Below are 7170 nucleotides of genomic sequence, written 5' to 3' on the forward strand. Positions count from 1 at the left end.
GAGGTTAACAGAAATTTTGATTACAAATTGTGGTGAAAGAATCAAAATTAGGATTTAGGAAGAATCTGTTAAGAAATAAAATTGTTTATTTGATGTTGAATAAGAGAAAACTACATACATTATTTCATCTGAGACTGCCTATTGTATAGGCTTACATAAAACAAATTTTCCTACAAAAAAGGAACTACTAGATAATCTGATTTGAACATTTCTATCAACTAAAAACAAGGAAACTAATCTTATCTACTAAACTTAACTATGACTGATTCAAACTCCAGGGCAAACTCTCACAATATCTAACACTCCTCCTTGAGATTTGCCTTATTCATTCCAAGCTTCCTCCTAAGATACTCAAACCTTGACCTGGGAAGTGCCTTTGTCATAATGTCAGCAAGTTGTACATCAGTTGAGCAGTAATGTACCTTGGTAAGACAATTCTTTTCGGCTTCTCTAATGGAGTGATATTTCACATTTATGTGCTTGGTTCTGCCATGTTGCACGGGATTCTCTGCAATTGCAATAGCTGACTTGTTGTCACAAAATAAGTCAGTTGGTGAGCTTTGTTCTTGGCATAAATCAGTAAGCAATTTCTTTAACCATATTGCTTGATTTGCAGCAGCTGCTAGAGAGATATACTCGGCTTCGGCGGTTGATTGTGCCACTACTTCTTGCTTTCTCGCATTCCAACAAATCACACCTGAACCAATTGTAAATACATAACCTGAAGTGCTCTTCATGTCATCAACACTTCCAGCCCAATCGCTGTCAGCATAACCCTCTAGCTTAACTCCTGTAATGTCAACATGATAACCATCTAGCTTAACTCCTCCTTTTTTTAAATACCATATGCCAAGATTACTCGTTCCTCTTATGTACCTTAGCACTCTCTTTGCAATCCCCATGTGAACATTGCTAGGTGAACTCATAAACCTTGAAAGCAAATTAGCTGAAAACATCAAATCAGGTCTAGTTGCTGTCAAATACAATAGGCTGCCAACCAAGCTTCTAAATGCAGAGGAATCCTCAAGCTTCTCACCATCATCTTTTGAAATCTTCTCATTTTGTACCAATGGAGTTGCTACTTCTTTGCAAGAATCTAACTTAAACCTTTTAAGAATATCAATAGCATAATTTTTTTGAGAAATGAAGATACCTGAGCTGCATTGCTTTATTTCCATTCCAAGAAAGTAATTCATGGTGCCAAGATCAGACATTTCAAAGACATCCTGCATCTCCATTTTGAAAGTATTTATCATTTTTGTGTTACTTCCAGTCACGAGCATGTCATCAACATAAAGTGACACTACCAGTTGCAAACCATCTTCATCTTATTTTGTATACAAAGTAACTTCGTTCTCGCTCCTCCTAAATCCAAGTTTGATCAGATGGGAGTCAATTCTGTTGTACCAGGCCTTCGGTGCTTGCTTCAAGCCATATAAAGCTTTATATAGCTTGTATACTTTATGCTCTTGTCCAACAACTTCAAAACCTTCCGGTTGTTTAACATAAATTTCCTCAACAAGTATACCATTCAAGAAAGCTGATTTAATATCTAAATGGTACACTTCCCATCCTTTTTGACCAGCAAGTGCAAGTAGCAACCAGATTGTATCATGCCTGGCTACGGGTGCAAATGTGTCCCCATAGTCCACTCCAGCAACTTGAGAAAAACCTTTCACAACTAATCTGGCCTTGTGCTTAAAGATTGAGCCATCTGGATTAAATTTAGTTCTGAAAACCCACTTCACGCCAATTGCCTTCTTACTCTTAGGTAAATCTACCAATTCCCAAGTTTTATTCCTCTCGATAGCATCAATTTCAGCTTTCATTGCTTCTACCCATTCTGATTTCTCTGTAGCTTCATTGTAATTTGTAGGTTCAGCATGTACGAGATTACATCTCTCATATACGTCAGCTAATGATCTCTCCTTTAACACCGGTGTATCTGAAGTTTTTGAAACATCACCTTGATTTTCATCATATGTAGCTTCCTTTACTGGTAAAGGGATTGATAAAGTGGTCTGATCACAACTTTGAACTTCTTTCAAGTCCCAATTCCAGTATGAATTCTCATCGAAGTGCACATCTCTACTTATCTCAATTTTCATTCTGCTTAAACTATATATTCTGTAGCCTTTTGCTTCTGCTGCATATCCAATAAAAATGCCTTTTTCAGCTTTTTCATCTAACTTGCCTCTCTTGACAGATGGCACATGAAAGTAGCACATAGACCCAAATATCTTAAGACCCTTAGCAGATGGTTTTTCTTTGGACCATGCCTCTATTGGTGTTTTTCCTTCAACTGATTTAGTTGGTAATCTGTTCAACAAATATACAGAGGTGTTGACTGCTTCGGCCCACAAAACCTTTGGCAACTTCTTCTCAAATAGCATGCACCTTGCCATTTCCATTACTGTTCTGTTCTTCCTTTCGGAGACACCGTTCTGTTGCGGTGAGTATGGCACCGTAAGCTAATGTACGATTCCAAATTCTTTGCAGAAAGCTTTGAAATCTTTTGAGGTATATTCACCGCCGTTATCAGTTCTGAGCATCTTAATCGTTTCCCCACTTTGAGTTTCAACCAGTTTTTTGAAGCTTTTGAACACAGAGAAAACTTCAGACTTGGATTTTAGAAAATAAACCCATGTCATTCTGCTTAAATCGTCAATAAATAGTACAAAATACAAGCTACCATTTAGTGAGGACGTGCTCATTGGTCCACAAATGTCCGAGTGGATTAATTCCAGCTTTTGAGTAGCTCTCCTGGCCAAATTTTTAGGAAATGGGTGTCGATGATGTTTTCCTAGCTCGCAACTTTCACATGTTTGACTACTAATTGTGATTTCAGGCATATCTTCAACCATACCAACTTCTTGCATGAACTTTAGTGACTTTAAATTAAAGTGACCATATCGTTTGTGCCAAACAACACTATTATCAATCTTAGCACTAAAAACATGAACTTCTACTAAATCAAGTTTCAAATAAAAACTGTTTCCCATCATTTTTAGTTTTGCTATCTCTACACCACGTACATCAGTAATCAAGCAATAATTTTCCTTAAAAAATACCCCATACCCATTTTTTGTCATTTGTGCAACACTAAGCAAATTTTGATCTAGTTCTGGGATATAAAGGACATTTGAAATGATCTTCGTACCTTTTCTGGTGTTGATAGCAACTTCCCCTTTTCCTTTTGCTTGCACAATTTCCCCATTTCCAAGCTTGATTTTTGGTTGGACTGATGTATCAATAGATGTAAAAATTGACAAATATCTGGTCATGTGACTGGTACACCCACTGTCAATCAACCAAGAATTTAAATCATGAGAACCAACTTCTTGTGATGCCACAAATAAATGCTCATCATTATTTTCATCTTCTACACCCATGTTTGCTTGTTGTGTTGGCCGCTCGGATGGTTTCTTTTTGGCTCTGCAATACTTCTCGCCATGACCAAGTTTTTTTGCAGAAATTACAACGAATTGATGGTTTATCTTTGTACCAACAATCTTTATCAGCGTGATTGGTTCTTCTGCAGTGAGAGCAAGGTGAAAAGTTTCCATTCTTTGAAAGCCCTTCTAATCTTCCTTTCTGATTTGCTAGAAATGCTCCTTCAGTAGATACATCACCTCTGATTGAAACCCTTTGCTCCTGTGCGTGAAGCTTGCTGATTAGCTCTGCAATCGTAAGATCTTTCATGTCACAGGACTCTTCAATTGCAGAGATCTTAGATTCAAACTTTTGAGGCACTGAAACCATGATTTTTTCAACTACCTTCTGATCCGTGAATGCCTCGCCAAGTAACCTCACTTGATTTACAACATCCATTAACCTGCCAGAATAATCTTTAATAGATTCAGTGTCCTTCATCTTCATCAATTTAAATTCTCTCTTCAACGTGAGAAGTTTAACAGCTTTGACCCTGCTATTTCCTTCATATTCACCTTAGAGTTTCTCCCATACTTGCTTAGGTGTTTCCAAATCCATAATTTTAGTGAAAATCTGATCTGTAAGAGCTGAATGAAGGCAAGTGATTGCTTTGTCTTTCTTGAGTCTTTTCTCTTCATTTACTTTTATTTGAGCAATTGTTGGATTACCTCTTAATGGGGGTGGATCCTCTTCAGAGAGCACTACACTCCATAAACCTTGAGACTTCAAATAAAACCTCATCTTAACAGCCCATATGTGATAGTTTTCGCCATTAAACATTGGAATTAAGGATGAAGTGCTGCTAGAACTAGACATTTTTACACCAACCTCATTGTGTTAAGCACTCACACACTTAAGAAATTTGCTTCACAGCCCTTAGGATGTAAGCTCTGATACCGCTGTTAAGAAATAAAATTGTTTATTTGATGTTGAATAAGAGAAAACTACATACGTTATTTCATCTGAGACTGCCTATTGTATAGGCTTACATAAAACAAATTTTCCTACAAAATAGGAACTACTAGATAATCTGATTTGAACATTTCTATCAACTAAAAACAAGGAAACTAATCTTATCTACTAAACTTAACTATGACTGATTCAAACTCCAGGGTAAACTCTCACAATATCTAACAGAATCCCCTATCCGATGAGGGGATGTGCATGTCATAGTATCGGACACAAGGATCAAGGGATTCACAAACAAGTATAATCATTTCAAAAGACAAGAAAGAATAAGGATCATTAATCACGAAATATTGATTAAATACTATATAACTGGGGGACTCCGGACTTGAGAAGATCAAATATAACAATGTAACCTAGATACTGCCATTTTGGTTTAGTAGTCCACTTCAGTATTAAGATCTAAGGAAGAAACTCAAATCAAAAAAAGGAACTTTTATTGTTAATGTTAACCAAAATTAGAAGTTAATAAAAATAATTCACGACATGATATAAACTTAAGCAAATATTAAAACAAATACATTTCTTTTCATCCTCATTGACATCCCTTAACTCACTAGCAATGGGCTCTTTCCATTCTTATGTACCTGCTTTTTCTTTCATAATCTCTATTTTCTTACATCAAGGGCTCCCCTTGGCTTCCCACCCTTACACTCTCACCTTCACCTACTAAGGTGGGACTCCACTCACTCACTTTTGTCAAGCTGGAAGAAATACCTTGCATATTTTCACTCTTTTCCTCTCCTTTTGCCTGAGAGAAACTCAGCCTCTCACTCTGTTCACTCCCTTCCTTCAATCCTTAGAGTGATTGTATAACTACTAAATCATCTATACTTGTGACAACAGTTGAGATTTCAAGTTGTGCAGTGATTGTCAACAGATGAGAAACATCCGTCGAAGCAGTAGTTGAAAGTGTCAACGGATAATTTCTGTTAAGCACATCTGTCGAGATAAAATCATTGGTCAACAGATGAACAATATCCGTCGAGATAGTAGAAATGACAGAGTTTGGATTAGAAACTACTGTAGAATCTGTGGTGATTGATTTGAGATTTTGCACAGTATTCTCAGTAGAATCAGAAAGAAATGGAAAGTGAGCCAACAAATCATCTAAAAAATGATGCTCACTTGCTGTAGATTTTGGCTTCTCCATGAGAGTTAAAGAAGGAAAGTCAGGAATTGATGTGTGAATCATGTCCACATCCAGAGAATTTGTGGGTGAATTTTGTGTGTGAGGTGCTTCTATCACTAAAGATTTTGGCTGTGACTCCACATTTACTGGAGCCACATCAATCTGAATTTGAGAAGGTGCTGTAACCGAGTCTTTGACTGCAATTTGCACAGTGTGTGCACCATGTGTATGCCCAAGTATTTTGGATTTCTTATTTCTATCATAAGTTCGGGGTGAGCTTGTGTCCCTAACCCTCTTGGCCTGTGCTCTTGGTTGAGAGCTTGTTTCAATTGTAACATCCTTTTGGGAGGATGAAACTAGTAATGAGCTTATATCCTTATTAATCACTACATTTTGTTGGGAAACTGCAGTGTGTCTAGGTTTGGTTACACTCACTTCTCCATCCTTATTCTTAGGGCTTCTTTTATGTTCACCCTGTCCCTCACCAGACTTACTTCCCTTCACACTCCCCTCTTGGTTTTTAGTAGATTTTACAACTAGCTGCTTTTGAGAGAAACTAGAGGGGGCTTTCTTTGAGTTCGATTTTAAGATTTTTGGTTTTGTGGCTTGGGTAAACACCTGTTTGGTCACTGTCACAGGTGCCATGGCCACAGTTGATTGTAAAGAAATAGGTGGTTGAGAAGTAATAGGGACAAAATAATTTACCTCCTTTACCTAAGGCTGTTCCATGATTGACATCATGATTGACATGTAAACAAGGGGAACATTCTTGTGGTGATTTGCCCTGTTCAGGTCCGCAATAACTCTTCTCTCTTGGACCCAAAAATCTAACTTGTTTGTTGGGTTCAAGATCGAGAGATTCTCAGACACAAAATTAACTATTAACATAAAGAATCTAGCATAATATATGTTCTTAGACCTCTTCTTTATATCTCCTAACTTACTCCCTAATTCATACATGACTGAAATACTGAAAATAAAGTACTTATCACTTAAAAGCATATAGAGCATGTTAACAAGTGAATAAGTTACAGCATCAAAGTTGCTAACTTTACCAGAAAAACATCTTAATAAGGAATCACATAAAAAGCTCCATTCTTTCCTAAGACCCATTCTCCTAATATCACCTAACTTAGTGGCAGTAAGAGCATAGCCCATAGAAACTAGCATGTTACTCACATCAGTGTCTATGTGTGGATCAAGTGTGTTATTTCAGGCAATTTAAAGCATTTTTCAATTATATCACAGTTAAAACAGTGTTCATTACCTTTGAGAGTGAAGATAATGGTTTTTGACCTTTGAATTGAACACGGCTGTAGTCCAAATTTCTTCGACAACTTCACAGTAAATGGTTGGAGACTCAAGTATGGCATAACTCAGTTTGCAGTTTAGGATGAAGTCCATCATTTTGTGATAGTCTTCAGATGCCGGAATTTGCTTATTTACCAGAGCCACAAAGTTATTCTTCTCATAAACGTACCCAGTTGAGGACATGATTTTGACTACTGGTGTCATAGCTGTGATTGAGTACTCATTTTGATTCGTGTCTTATTTGATCTGAACCCCCGAAAACTATGATTTTGTGCAAAATATTGAAATGACTGTTTCATCATACATATTTTCATCATACATGCAAAATA

The 7170-nt window shown here is 37.0% G+C and overlaps 1 pseudogene; it reads right to left on the bottom strand.

The window, feature by feature from the left end:
- Window positions 1–472: 472 nt before the first annotated feature.
- Window positions 473–4248, bottom strand: LOC141705629 (uncharacterized; annotated as a pseudogene).
- Window positions 4249–7170: the final 2922 nt, after the last annotated feature.

The sequence above is a fragment of the Apium graveolens genome, unplaced genomic scaffold (assembly GCF_009905375.1).
Source record: "Apium graveolens cultivar Ventura unplaced genomic scaffold, ASM990537v1 ctg9132, whole genome shotgun sequence".
NCBI lineage: Eukaryota > Viridiplantae > Streptophyta > Magnoliopsida > Apiales > Apiaceae > Apium > Apium graveolens.